Genomic DNA, 15,549 nt, shown 5'->3' with positions numbered 1-15,549 from the left:
AAACTCATTAATGAAACAAAATCTAAGGAAACGAATAGCACAGACATGTTTATTAAGGAAACGAGAAGCAAAGAACTCATTAGTGAAATAAAATCTAAGGAAACAAATAGCACAGACATGTTTATTAAGGAAATGAGAAGTAAAGAACTCATTAATGAAACAAAATCTAAGGAAACGAATAGCACAGACATGTTTATTAAGGAAATGAGAAGCAAAGAACTCATTAATGAAACAAAATCTAAGGAAACGAATAGCACAGACATGTTTATTAAGGAAATGAGAAGCAAAGAACTCATTAATGAAACAAAAATCTAAGGAAACGAATAACACAGACATGTTTATTAAGGAAACGAGAAGCAAAGAACTCATTAATGAAACAAAAATCTAAGGAAACGAATAGCACAGACATGTTTATTAAGGAAACGAGAAGCAAAGAACTCATTAATGAAACAAAATCTAAGGAAACGAATAGCACAGACATGTTTATTAAGCAAATGAGAAAATAGGGATAGAGAAGTAAAAAAGACAAAAAAGAAAAGGGAGGAGAGAGAAATACAGAGAGGTTTGGTAAAAGTAGGGTAAGGAGAAGTAAAATCTAATATGAGAAGCAAGGAGAAGGTAGTTCAAAGAACTCATTAATGAAACAAAATGCTTGAAATTAGGTTATTTGTGAAAACGAGTATCATAAAAGTACATAAGGGGTTTAGAACTACCTCAGAATTGTAAAACGAGCATGTCTAGAGTTAAAATGAGCACATGAAAGTATAAAGGGCATATTAAGCGATTAAATGAGCAAAATTAATATAACAGAAGGGGCAGAAAAGGGTACATTGAGCATAAATAAAGCAAGGTGACTATGTGGTTTGGCAGATTTCTGTGTTTTGGCATAAATTGCTACTTCACATTTATTGAAGCCTTGAATAGCATAACTAGAGTTGTTTGAAGTATCTCAAAGTGGGTGAAGTGCTTACAGAGTGTGTGTTTACTACTGTGCATTCATTCCAAAGAGTTTGTTGTGTGCAAAGTGCAACTATTTTGTGAAGTGCAGTCAAATACAACCATTTTCAAAAAGTTTCTTGTGCTGGGTATGTCTATTTCGCAAGGTGCTGCCATTACAGAGTGTCTCTTGCACTGTAGAGAGCACTAGGCAAAGTGCAGGCATTTTGGGAAATTTCAGTGTGCTGTGTACTGTTAGTCACAAAGTGCAGTTATTTCAAAGTGTTTCTCACAATGAGCTTCTTCTGCCTGGTTCATTCGCAAAGTATAATTACTTCAAAACAGTTTATTTGTAAATTGCAATTACTTTCAAATATTTTATTTGTAAAGTACAGTTGGCTTGAAATGTTTCTTGCCCTCAGCTTCTATTGCCCAGTTTATTCTCACTATGCAGTTATTCGAAAGGTTTCTTAAAATGATGGTAAATGACTTTTACAGTCAAATAATTTCAAGATAAATGGCTTTCACAGTAAAATAATTTCAAGACAAACAACTTTTACAGTGAAGTGATTCCAAAGTATTACAGTGCCCAGGAGACTTATTTCGTAAAGTTCAGTTACCGAGAGGCTTACTGTGCTATTGCAAGCACTGGCATAAATTTCAAGCACGTGTGTGTATGTATTTGTGTATATTTGCAAAGTCTTCACTAAGGTATGTTAATATGGCATATGGATTTTGCAAGCCACAACCACTTGTATTTCATCAGAATATTGCAGAGAATTGGAGAATATTTGAGCAAGAGTATGATACATTTATACAAGCAGCTTATTCTGATAAAGATGATGCACCAGGGCATTCATTTTGCTAAACCTAGCAGAGTCAAAAGCGATTGAAAGAGAGAATTCATTTGTATATGCACCAGCAGTGTATGAAGGTAAAGGAGAAATTTGTCAATTTGTTGTGCAGGCTGAATCAAGGGAAGACCCTGAGTGTTTGAAGTGCAAATTCAGAGAAATGTGCAACCCCCAGACTAGTATTTATTTTATTTTATTTAACATTTGTTGACCGGGCTAGTCTAACTGGATATATGTCCATTTTCAGTAGAGGCCCGGGGAGAAAAGCTCCAAAAGAACAGACAATTTAAAACAAATCAAAGGACAAGAAGAAATACATAATAGTTTACAAATGTTAACAATACAGCTAAAATAAAAGGAAAACCTCATTCCTTTAAATCTGTACATAAAATACTTTTTTTTTTTTAAGAGAGTGCAAGGAAATAGGGAGGAGAGTAGTAGTGGAACAAAAAGACAAAAGGAAAGAGGAGAGAAGTACAGAGAGGTTTGGTAAAAGTAGGGTAAGGAGAAGTAAAATCTAATATGAGAAGCAAGGAGAAGGTAGTTCAAAGTAACATGCTAAGTGGCCTAAGGAATGAGAAGAGAGTAGGGAGGGTAAGCATAGGAAGAGAGAATGTAGTGTTGTAAAGGAGGAGAGATTTTAGTCAGGGTGCTGCATGGGCAGGGCCAGTGGTTAGTAAGATGAAGTCTGAGTTTCTTTTTGAAGAGTGAGGAAGAGGAGATCATAGTGAGGTCCTTAGGAAGAAGGTTCCAGCTTTTCCCCACTATATAGGAGAAAAGTGAGTCACCTGCTTTATTATTAGATTTATGTGTGGATACTAAAAGTTTGTGTGAAGAGCGAAGGTTAGAAAGATTTTTATAGGGACTAATAAGTTTAGTAAGGATAGGTGTTTTTTCAGGGAAGTAAAGGATTTTTTGGGTGACTATAAGTTGCTGTGATAAAAGTTGATTTTCAAGTTCCAGCCAGCCAAGTTGTTTTAAATTTAGGCAATGGTGAGATCTAAAAGGGGAGCTGGTAGCAAATCTAGCTATACTATTGTAGGAAGTAGCCAATTTGTTCAGGTTAGTTTTAGATCGATTTGTATATAAAGGTGATGCATACAGCAGAGTAGAGATAAGATGGGAGTGGGCAATGGTAATTCTGGCTGTAGGAGTAAGGAAAGACTTGATTTTATACAGGGAGCCAAGCTTTTTATTAATAGATTTAATAGTGGTATTAATATGAGAGTCATAGTTTAGGCTATGATCGATGGTAACCCCTAAAAGTTTGGTTGATGCATCAGGAGATATAACTGTGCCGTTTTTAGATACGATGGAGAAGTGGAGTGGTGAAGATTTTTGTGTGGGAGTGAACACCAGTAGTTTAGTCTTTTTAGGGTTAAGGAGGAGACATTGCTGTAAAAACCACTCTTCTACAAGCTGAAAGACATTTTGGGTGAGGGATTGAAGTTCGGTTGGGTTAGAGGCTGAGGAGACTAAGGTGGAGTCATCTGCATACTGTATGGTTATGGCTTGGGGGATGCTAGAAGCAAGATCATTGATAAATATGGAAAATAAAAGGGGACCTAAGATAGATCCTTGGGGGACTCCAAGTGAGACAGGAAGAGGGGAGGATAGAGTGTTTTCCCAGAGGACAGCCTGTTTTCAATTATCTAGATAAGACTTGAACCACTGTAGTGCCAGAGTGTCAAGTGAAAGTGATTTCAGAAGATTCAAGAGAATTTGATGATTAACCATGTTGAATGCTTTTGAGAGATCTATAAAGACAGCAGATGAGAGGATGTTATTATTGCAGTTTTTATTTATGTGATCAGTAAAGGAAAGAAGGGCAGTAGTAGTGCCATGGGAGGGACGAAATCCATGCTGGGAGGGAGCTAGTAGTCCATTTAGAAGGAGGTGGTCAAGCAGTTGTTGGTGAATGCATTTTTCCATGATTTTAGCTAAGGGAGAAAGTAGGGCAATTGGACGGAAGTTTGAAAGTTCAGATGAGGTCCCACCCTTATGAAGGGGAATAATATGAGAGATTTTCCAGATGGAAGGGATAGTGCCTTCATTGATGGCTCTGTTTATTAGGATAGAGACAGGGTAGGCAATTGCTTTGGCTGCAGTTTGAAGATATTGCACAGGTAGTAAGTCAGCAGAGGGGGTAGAAGGTTTGAGTTTTAGAAGGAGGGAACTGATGAGGGATGTAGAGACAGGTTGTAGTTGGAAAGTGGGAGGAGATGGAAAGGAGGACAGTGGTGAAAGAGAAGCCACGGGAGGAAGGGAGTTAGCAATGGACAGGATCACTTCAGTAAAGAAGTTGTTAAAGGAGTCAGCTATCTGTTTAGGAGTGTTTTTGGTAGTACTGGCAGGGGTGGGTGTCTTAGATGTGCCAGGGTGTAGTAAAGCATTAATTCCTGTCCAGAATTTCTTAGGGTTTTGGTGGTTATTTTGCTGGAGATGAATGAAAAAGTTTTTTTATCAAGTCGTACAGAAGATTTAGTGGAGTTTCTAAGCTGTTTAAATTTAGTGTGATCAGATGGGTCTTTAGAAGCATGCCATTTTGACCAGAGTTTGTTTCTTAGCAACATTTTGTGCTTAGTTTCTTTTGTAAGCCAGGGTGCAATTTTGGTCCTATTTTTAAGGGTACGGATAGGGGCATGGAGGTTAAGAATTTCAAGAAATTTTGAATTAAAGTAGGCTACTGCTTCATCAAGTTGTAGGTATTTTAGGAGTGACCAGTTACAGTGTCTAAGTTCGTTTTGGAAGCATTCAGGGTTAAAGTTCTTGTTAGAGCGTATGGTTTTAAAGCTTGTAGGTAGAAGTAAATTGGATTTATGTCGAAGTATGTAAGTTAGAAAGTGATCACTCATATCTTCCGGGAGGGTGCCTACTGTGTAGAATGAGGGGGAAGTATTTATGAGAATCCAGTCAAGGATGGATTCTTTTTCGGTGGGCTTGTGGATGCGAGTGGGTGAGGTGACAATAGTATTACATTAGAGAGGCATTTGTTTTACATGACAGATCAAAAGCAAGGGGAAACTTTTGCAGCTTACATTACTGACCTAAGAAACAAAGCTAAAATGTATAAGTTAGATAATTTAATAAAGGATAGACTCGTGTGGTATTAATAATGCTACTGTGAGAAAGATTTTACTTCGTGACAGTGAGCAAAGCCATTGTGATTTGTCATATCCATGAAGTTACAGAAAGGCACACAAGCATGCTTGCTAGTGATAACAGCATGGTTTCAACAGGCTCCAGAGCTAATGTAGACAGCATGCAGCATGTGACTGGCAAAAGGAGGCCTAAGCCCATGTCAGCAGCAGCCCCTGCAGGACTTCCAGGTAAAACCTGCAGTCGTCTAGCAAATTCCAAGACCAGTTCGGTTAAAGGAGCATGCTCAGTGCAGAACAGACGCTGCTCAGTACAGTATAAGGGTGAATCAGCAAAACCCAAATCAAGCTTACTGTCACAATTATGGTGCCAACCATGAGTCCAGAAGAGAAAAGTGCATAGCATTTGGTCAGCAATGCCACAAATGTAAGAAATAGAATAATTTTCAAAGATTTTGTAACTCAAGTAAATCAAGTTTGGAGCTTTTCTCCCCAGGCCTCCACTGTGAAAGGGCAATAGCTGGACACTCCTGGTCAACAAATGTAAAATAAGTAAAATAAAATAAATAAGTAGACCTAACACAGTTACACAGAAGGGTCACTCAAAAAAGCAAGTATATCAAGTAAACCTGTAACAGTCCGCTTTATATGCAGATGGTGTCTCTGTGATTGGTGAAAAGATTGATGCAGTAGATGTACTGGCAAGAAATTAAGTGTTTTGTACTGTTCAGGTTAATGGTAAATCCACAGAGTTCAAAGCAGACACTGGTTCAAAGTATAATGTTATGTCTGCAGATACTTTTGCAAAGGTCAGAGCTGATAAACTAAACATGACTAGTTGTGTGACACTTGTTGCTTGAAGGCTCAGTAGTGCTTTCATGTTATGTGACCAAGAACTGTTACAGCTATTATTCTATATCGTTCAAAGACCTGTGCAGTCATTATTGGGTTTGAGGGACAGTTTGAGAATGAATCTGCCTTATTTTACAAAGAAGTTCATCAAATAAGCACGTGTTCCAGTTCCAGCTTCACTAACACTATTTTTTTAGAGTATGCTGATGTTTACAATGACAAGTTGGGCAAACTTCCAGTGGTATATTCTCTAAAACTAGACCCAGAGATCAGTCCAGTGGTCAGACCAGCAAGAAGAATTCCCATAGCTATGCAACAAAAAGTCAAAGCTCAGCTGGATAAAATGGTGCAACAAGGTGTAATTTGTCTAGTTGCAGAACCTATCGAATGGTGTCGTCCATGATAGCAGCTCATAAAAAAAGGCTCAGATGAGATCAGAATACGTACTGACCCAAGAAATCTGAACAAAGCATTGAAGTGATCGCATCATTCTATGCGTACAGTCAAAGTCGCAGCCTTGAAACCGAATGCCACTGTTTTTTCTGTCTTGGTTGCAAAGAGTTAATTTTGGTAAGTGATGCTTGATCACAAATCTTCACTACTGACTACATTCAGTACCCCACATTTGGAAGACATAGATTCCTTAGGATGCAATTTGGAATAAATTCTGCAAGTGAAATTTTTCAGCATGCAATGGAGCAAATATGTGGGGGGGGGGGGTTATCCTTGTGCCATAATAGTAGATGATTTATTGGTCGGAAGCAATGGTAAAACACAACATGATCGAAAGCTTAAGAGAGTTCTAAACAGAGCATGTCAAGTGAACCTCAATCCTCTGAAGTGTAAATCCATTAGTTACATATGTAGGTCATTTATTTACAACTACTGGCATGAGACCAGACCCATCCAAGCAAGCAGCCATTCTTGAAATGCCAGCACTGGATAATGTGCAAGCTCTGCAATGCTTTCTTGGTATGGTCAACTATTTAGGCAAGTTTATACCAGATTACAGTGAACTGACAGTGCCTTTGAGACACATGTAAAAATGTTACATGGTTATGGTTAGTACAGCACCATAATACATTTGAAGTTCTTAAGCAGAAAATTGCTACTCCACCAGCATTAAGGTACTACGATATCAACAAACCAGTAACTCTTTCCTGCGATGCTTCAAAATTTGGTTTAGGTGCAGTTATTGTTCAAGAAGGCAGGCCAGTAGCCTACACGTCTAGAACACTTACCCAGACTGAGGTGCCTTTTGGCAATAGTGTTTGCATGTTCCAAGTTTCATGATTGTATCTATGGTCAAGATGTCCAGATTGAAACTGATCATCAACCTTTGGTTACTATTTAAAGAAGCCTATGCATTCAACTCTAGCGAGATTACAAAGAATGATGCTTAAATTGCAAAAGTACAACTTCAAAATGGTCTACACGAAAGGCAAACTTCTTTATCTGGCTGATACCTTATCCAAATCACCCAAAAATACAACGGAACAGCTTGACACAGACAATTTTCACTTTGATGTCATGGAAGTGCGTAATTTTTCTACCACAAGACTTGACGAGCTACGAGATCATACAATGATTGATCCAGTTTTGCAAAAGCTCAGTCACTACATCAGTGTTGGATGGCTGTCAAAGCAATCTAGTGTACCACCTGATGTGCAACCTTACTTTCCTTACAAAGATAAGTTGTTGATGGAAGATGGCAATATTTTCAAAGATCCTAAAATTGTTGTTCCTGCTTCCTTACAAGAGTATATCCAGATTTTGCATCGTGATCACCCAGGTTCCGAATCTACTAAGAGAAGGGCGAGAGGACTTGTGTTTTGGACTTCTCTAGCGAAATACATTGATACAGTACTTTCTTCCGGTTCAGTATGTAATAGTATTAAACCGCATTTGCAAAAAGAGCCACTTCAGCTAGTCAGGTCCCTGAACTATCTTGGTCAATAGTAGCTACTGACATATTTGAGTTGAATAATCGACATTACTTGGTACTGGTAGACTCTTATTTGAATTTGCTTGAGATCGATCTACTACCTAATCTAACCTCTGCTACAGAGATTACTAAATTGAAATGCCATTTCTCAGTCCATGGCATTCCACAAAAATTAATCTCAGACAATGGTAACCAACGTACCAGTCAATTGCTTCAGAAATTTGCAGAAGAGTGAGACTTCGTACATATTACTAGTAGTCCAGAGTATCCACAGTCAAATGGACTTGTTGAACATGCAATACTGAGTGCAAAGCAATTACATGAAAAGTCAAAGCATGACAATACCGATGTTTTTTGAATTTACTCAATCTCAGAAACATGCCCCATGACAATATACTTGGCTCACCTGCTCAGGGACTTCTATCCAGGCAAACCAGAGCAATATTGTCTATCAGTTCTAGTTTATTGAGGCCTAAAGCTAAAAACAACAAAGTCATTACAGCCCAGTTATTTAAAAAGCATTCTATTCAAAGGTCCAGCTAAGACAACTCGGGCAGATTTCTTGTTCATTGAAAGAAGGAGAGACAGTGAGGCTAGAAACAGTGAAAGGTTGCAACCAGATTGGTCAAGTAACGAGTATATGCGCAGAGCCGAGATCCTATTTTGTTAAATCCAAGGGTGTGGAGTACAGGAGAAATCGCCAACATCTTCTTCCTATAGCAGAACCGATATCACAGCATCGTACCTGTGACAAAGACTCTAACTCTCAGACCAATCTAGATGTTATTCCTGTTCCAGAACATGTCTTGACTCCTGATACTGTTCTGGCAGATGGTCCCAAGGTTCTTAAGACTGATCAGTCAGCAGAGACAATCCCAGTTGCTAAGCCATATAATATAGTCAAATTTCAAAGCCCAGTGTGAAATACACAGCAACTTGAACATAGTTGTATACATGTACCTAGCTTTGTATAATTGCATGATAAAAATTATTCCTGTGTAAATTGCATATTTATTAATAGCAGTGACAATGCCGGACTCATTTCTCAAAGAGGGAGGCTGTAAGAATAACAGGTGTGCTGTACCTTTAAGAAGCATTTCTAAAGTCTGTGTATGCATACAAATTCCAAGCCCGTGTTAGTTTCAGTGCCATTTTGAAGGTGTACCCAAAGTGTTAACATCTATGTGCATGATAGCTAGTTTGTTTATAAGTTAAAGTTACTTAGCTTTGTTTATGATGTGTTTGTATACAATGAAGCTGCTGGAACAAGAACCCACAACATTTGCCTGTTTCCTCCTGACCTGACGAGTGACACTTGACAAATACAAGGTAGGACTTTTGCCAGGTCAAAAAAATTAACAGTTCACAGATAGCAACATTTGATGCATTTCTGATGGTTGTTAATGCTAGGAGCATTAATAATAACGTTTTTTATTGGAAAATTTGCTATGTTCCCACACGATTGATGTTGTTATTGTTTGTGAAACATGGTTAAAGAACAAAGACTGGAAACCAGTTCTGTCAGGGTATAAATGTTTTTACTGTAACAGACATTCTAACAAAAAATGAGGTGGAGGTGTTATGATAGGGATTAAAGACAGCTATGAGACTTGTGATTATTACATGTTTAGTGATAACGTCAATACTATAGACTGTGTAACTGTGACAATAAAGACAATCCTGGAACATATAACAATTGTTGGAGTGTACAGACCACCAAAGTCAAGTGCAGATGACCTGGAGGAATTCATACATTTCTTGTATGAAACACCGGAGGGAAGAATAATATTAGCTGGGGACTGAAATTTACCCGAAACAGACTGGACTAATATTTCCAACATTAGTAAGGACAATTTTATACAAAGTATGTTCAGGAACAACAGTTGCTTTAGATTGTAAAATAAAGAAAACTACCAGGGAATCAAACAGACTAGACATTGCTTGTGTTCCAAAAGAAATTACTGCGATTTTATGTCAACTTTTATCACCTTGATGTGCAGTCATCATGAGGTTTTATACGTTAATTTCTTAGATAATTCTGCCAAACTGAAATTTAAACCAATTCTTAGAGTAATAATGGACCATATGGTAGCAAAACAGTTACTATTTAAAACTAAATGGAGTGAGGTGTTCAGTGGAAAAACTGAGAAGGAATGTGCAAAGATTTGAAACAGAAATGTATGCAAAAAAATAAATAAAAAGAAATGTTTAACATCAGGATCTAGGCACACAATGTCAGAAGGATATATTTCCATAAGAACATGAAACTTAATTAAGGTGAGAAATAAAAAATATAAGAAATGGAAAAGAGGTTGAACTATGACTGAAAACTGAAATAAATAAGCTGGACAATCAAATTAAACACAGTGTGAGACAAAATCAATGTAAATCGAAGAAAATTTATATAAAGATATTGAGCATAATAGGAAACCATTTTATGGATACATATGCTGTGGAAGGAGTAAATATTAAACTGATAAACTGTGCATAGATTCTAACATTTATTTCCAGACACAAAAGGTTATAGATATATTTATAAAATTTTATGCAAAGCATATCGGCTATGCAAAGTGGGGGAGGGGTGATAAATTGTCCTAGTGATATCCAGATAACCTCAGATACTGAAATCAAATTAGATTATATTGAAAAAGAACTGTGAAAACTGGATTCAAACAAAGCACTCGGAAGAGATGGAATTAGTAATAATAACCTGAGAACACTTGGCATTAGTTTATAGTACCATTATATCTGTTATTTACTAGGTCATACAAATATGGGGAGATTCCATATGATTGGAGGCATGCACTTCTTAAACCTGTCTTTAACAGAAAAGGAATTAACACAAATCCAGAGTTTCACAGACCCATAAGTTTACTTTCTTGTTGTGGAAAAATAATGGAGAAGGTTCTATTGGGTAAATTTGTTGTCAGAATTGGAAAGGTTGGGACTTGAAACCATATATCAGCATCCATAGATCTATTACCACCTGTAACATGATGTTCTATAACAATATGATAACAGCTATGAATGAAAAATTGTGTTGTGATATAATTTATATAGATTTAACTTCAGCATTTGATAGAGTCATAGACAAAACATAGATAAATTAGTACAACTAGGAATTGATGTACTCTTAATAAGATGGATAGTTGCATGGCCTACAAACAGGACATGGCAAGTATCATACAGCAACTTGACAGGCAAAATCCTTGGTTACAGTCAGGATGTCTCACAGGACAGGGCTCTATCCTAGGCCCATACTTGTTAAGATTGTATCTTTCAGATATACCTTTTTCATCTGAGGTGTTCTACAGTTTGTATGCAGATGACATAAAAATAAGTAAACTGATTATGTGTTACAAATAAGGCAAGTCTGCAAAAGAACTTGACTAAATTGACCATTTGGGCAAAGGAGAATAATATGGTGATAAATATATCAAAAGCTAAGCATATGAGATTTGGGAGACATAAATTGAAATGTGAATATTTATTACAGCACACAGTGATTGAAACTGTAGACTAATTTAAGGACCTGGGTATACGGTTATATAAAAAGAGTTATAAAGTCTAGGAAATCAGAAATGAGGACGTTATTGTTCGTTAGTTACATCAGACCCAAACTTGAGTATGGAATAAGAATATAGAAACCTTATAAGCAAACAAGCATGAATAAACTGGAAAGAGTACAGTGGAAATACACCAAGGGCATCCATGGATGTGAAAATGTAAGTTATTATGAAAGAGTAAAATATCTGAATTTGTCCAGTGTCTCTTATGAATGTGTAAGAGGAGACCTTATTCAGGTATATAGGGCATTTAGAGACAACTACCTCTGGGAATGTTTGGGGTTATCAAAAAGTACTAGAGAATCATCAGATAACCAATGTAGAAGGTTCTATAGGAATGAGAAGTGCACTGATTGGTTCTCTGACAGAGCAGCTGATGCATGGAACAGATTACCAAATTACATTAAAGCAAGTACTACTTTAAATATTTTTAAGAACCGCCTACAGACTTATTATGGGAGCAACTAGTTTGATACATTGGCAGGCTAGAAGGGCATTATTGCCTATGTTTTAAATATTTGTATGTATGTATGTATGTATGTATGCAAATTTCCCTAATTTGCATGAACCACTGTCCAGCTTTTCATTGCCTTCAGGTTGGGAGGCCTGCTTGCCACCTCTACAAAATACATAAGCAGGATAACAGCTGAAAGAGTCTGTAGTACAGGTGTTGACAACCGTGGCAGCTGTCAGATGGTCACATGATTCCCGTTACTCAAATGGATCATACTCCAACCATGTCCAGGGATAATGACATAAGGCATTAATTCCATGTCCTGCCATTCTAAGTCAATGGACAGAGAAGACTAAAGAAAAAGGAAAGCAAAACAGCACTGTGTTGTCTGATTCAGAAATCACCGTGGGTTGAAACGACCATGGCTGAAAAACAAAATCATGTCAACACTCCTGTGACCTCACTATTCCATTTTGGGGTACAGCCAATTATAAAATGATATCAGAGTAATGCAAGGACTTCAGTACTACAAAGAAGCTTGAAATATGATCAGAAACATATTTTTAAGTTTCTGCCCACAGTTTTACTGAAGGTTCCAAGTCTACTGCTCAGTCCAACAACACAGACATACATTTTGAACACAGACTAACAGCTCACAATGGTTAAACAATATTCTTAACAAAGTCTTAGGAAAATAAGCTTCTATAACAACTGCATAGGACTGAAAGTAGTGCATAACATTTTATGGTATTTTTTATTTTACTTAATCCACATTGCTTTACAGTTTATACACCAGTATTCAAACTAAGATTACAAAGTTACTGGTAGCTACTGGTATTGCTTGTTTATTGCATGGGATATGTTTAAAATTATTGCCAATACTACTCTAAAACAGCAGTACATATTAAATAAAAACAACCAGTTCTACCTTTTATACAATGGCTTATATGTACACCGCATTCTTGCATCATCCACAAGAGATTATTTTAGGCACCATTTTACAATATCCTTACAAATGGCTGGTCAATGTATTGTTCTGGTTTCTGTTACTTTAATAATTGCTCTTGATTTACTGAATATTTTTCTACAGTACAGATCCTTTTTACGTGCAAACGTATAACCAAATGATTTTACAACAAATTCACATGGAAAGTGGTACTTTGCAGGGACAGCAAAACAGAACAAAATTTAGATTTGCACACTGTTTTTCACACCTTGTGTAATAAAGTTATTTAAAAAGCAACAAGCTTACTTTGAACAAGAAATGTAGAAAGTAATACAAATGCAAACATTATAGGAAAGGAATGCATCTAATAGCATTAGGTCTATTCCATGGTCAGTAATATTGTCAGGTATGAGGCAAAGTCAAGTATTTCTGGCCCTGACCATGGGGTAATCCCCAGTCAACCAAAATCCCTAAAGTGCTTTACTGCTTGTATCAAACTGGATCCAAGTGTTGACTTCTTAAAAAAAAAAAAATGTATGCAGTACAGTTACTTACTATGAAAGACTGGATCTAAAGTTCTGTAACACTGAAGGAACAGAATCCCTCCTATTGCAACATGAAATATATAAATTCACAGTTCTGCAGAGTTGCACCACCATTTACACAAACAGGTCACAAATGAAGCCAGAAATTCATCTTTAGTTCTTTCTGGGAAAGGAAAAGCAAGCTTTCTAACATCGTGATACTGTGCAAGGATATTAAAAAAAATCTTAGTCACGCAAAGCCAGCAGTAACAGAATCTATAATTTCTAGTTCATATTTCAAATGTATTTCAATAGTTTTTTAGTTTCATGCATTTGGGCTCAAAGGGCCTTTTAAAATGCATACTCTGGATCCACTGAATATAATACATCATGCCATCCAAGTGTCTAATGATTTTTTGAATTTAGCATATGAATTGCTTTGTCTAATTCCCAATGGCAACATCGTCCACAATTTGGCCAATGATGTGAGTAATAAACTTAGTTCTGGAAGTGGTTCTACACCACTTCTTAAGAAAGAAGGTACCATGGGTAAATAACAAGAGATTAATTTACTTATTTTAATACAATACGCTGTTATTCATACTGCTATGCTGAACTTTTATTTCGATATGTGACATATTTGTGAAGTCAGTGATCAGACATATGAACTGTGAACTATTATACAAGCTTCTCTGGGTGGTAGGGGATTCCCTTCTAACCAATGCATCTAAAGTACAGTAAAGTGAACTGTAATGCAGACTGTTTAGAAAATAACTATTTGTGTATATAGAATATAACATGGGGAGATATGTATTGTTTATACAGAACCATATATTCATGAGATATGTAATAATTAGTGAGTTATTAAAGTTTCATACAGTGAGGAAATAGAACCATGATACAAGTGCTACAATAACACTACTTTGCAAAAGCAGATTCTCCGAGCCTCAGTTCCCCATGATTCAATTCCCTAACAATGCCAACATTTCCAATGAAAAGTATTGTCTGGGAATCCTGCAGGCATTAACTGCCATTTCTGGGTATTTGCTGACTTCCCCCTTGTAGTACCATCATGGAGTTAATTATATTAGCTAGGGGATGGAGAAACACAGCCCCTCACATCAGGGCGTGCAGCCCCCCCCCCCCAAAAAAAAAAAAACACCGACAACGGTGTTTTCAGGAGGTTATTTTGGTGGGTTGTCTTTGGGGAGAAAAGGCTCAAGGGATTCATATTCACCAGCTCATGGTGGGCACAATACAAGCCTTCGAGAATAATTAAGTTGCTGCTAGATTATTACTGCCTAACCTACATTTTCTACCAGTCTGCTGCTCGCCACATGTATACAAACCCACACTCAAACACAGGTGTTCACATACGCACAAACACAAAGGTTTTCATACATAAGAGACAAGTTAGATGAGGGGTTAAGGCAAAATTTTGCACTATTATAAATTCCCAGATGAGTGGTAAGAACATTCAGATTTTTGTAACATTAAAAATATTTCTTCCTGATATTTGATGGTCACTCTTCCTAAGAAGATTGTAAATTCAGCCAAATATACCATGAAAGCTGTACACTTGCTTAACCAGATAACTATTAACATTTATGGAAAAATTACTCAAACCAAGAAGTATACAGGAGAGCACAAACTATAAAAGGAGATGCCAGGGCACAGAAGGATGTGTACATACCAACACACCCCATACACATAGCTATGGATGCTGGAGGAAACTGGAGCATCTGGTGAATGCTCATCAAACAACAGGGAGGAAAAACAGAGTACTCAGAAAGCATGCCACCCAGAAGTCAAATGTAGGTTTTGTAAAAAAAAAAAAAAAAAAAAATTGAAAACAGTTCCACACCTTGTTGCTGGTTGTGATACACTAATAGCAGAGGGCCTGTACAATGGAAGACACAATAATGTGGGAAGACTGCTGTACTGATAATTGTGCAAACATTACAATACAGAAGTAGCTGAGAAGCACTGGAAACATGAACCACAAAGCATTACAGAGAATGATGACGTGCATGAAAAATCACCCATTACCAACAATTCAAAAAAATAGATGCAAGAAAAACAGGTATAGTAGTCCATGAAAAGAAAACAAAAGTAGTATTGATCATTGAAGTTTCTATACCCAGTGATTACAGTGTCTCACATACAGACACAAAATCATACAATATCAAGATTTGCATGCAGAAATGACAGTAATGTGGAAGAAAGACACCCAGACAGTTCCAAAAGTGGTAGTTGCAATGGGTTTCATTAAAAAGAATTTACAGTCATATTTAGAAGGGAAAGAGCACTACAGATGTGATGTTTGCTCTGCGAGTGTTGATGGAGAAGTACAGAGAAGGTCAGAAGGAGTTGC

At 36.9% G+C, this 15,549-nt stretch overlaps 1 pseudogene; it reads left to right on the top strand.

Annotated features, from left to right (window-relative positions):
* Nucleotides 1-600: 600 nt before the first annotated feature.
* Nucleotides 601-15,549, top strand: part of LOC122807602 — a 38,689-nt pseudogene continuing 23,740 nt past the window's right edge.

This window comes from Protopterus annectens, chromosome 7.part1 (genome assembly GCF_019279795.1).
Source record: "Protopterus annectens isolate FY-2018-M chromosome 7.part1, PAN1.0, whole genome shotgun sequence".
Lineage (NCBI taxonomy): Eukaryota > Metazoa > Chordata > Ceratodontiformes > Protopteridae > Protopterus > Protopterus annectens.
The sequence above is the reverse complement of the archived record's forward strand: the minus strand, read 5'-3'. Positions and strand labels throughout refer to the sequence as shown.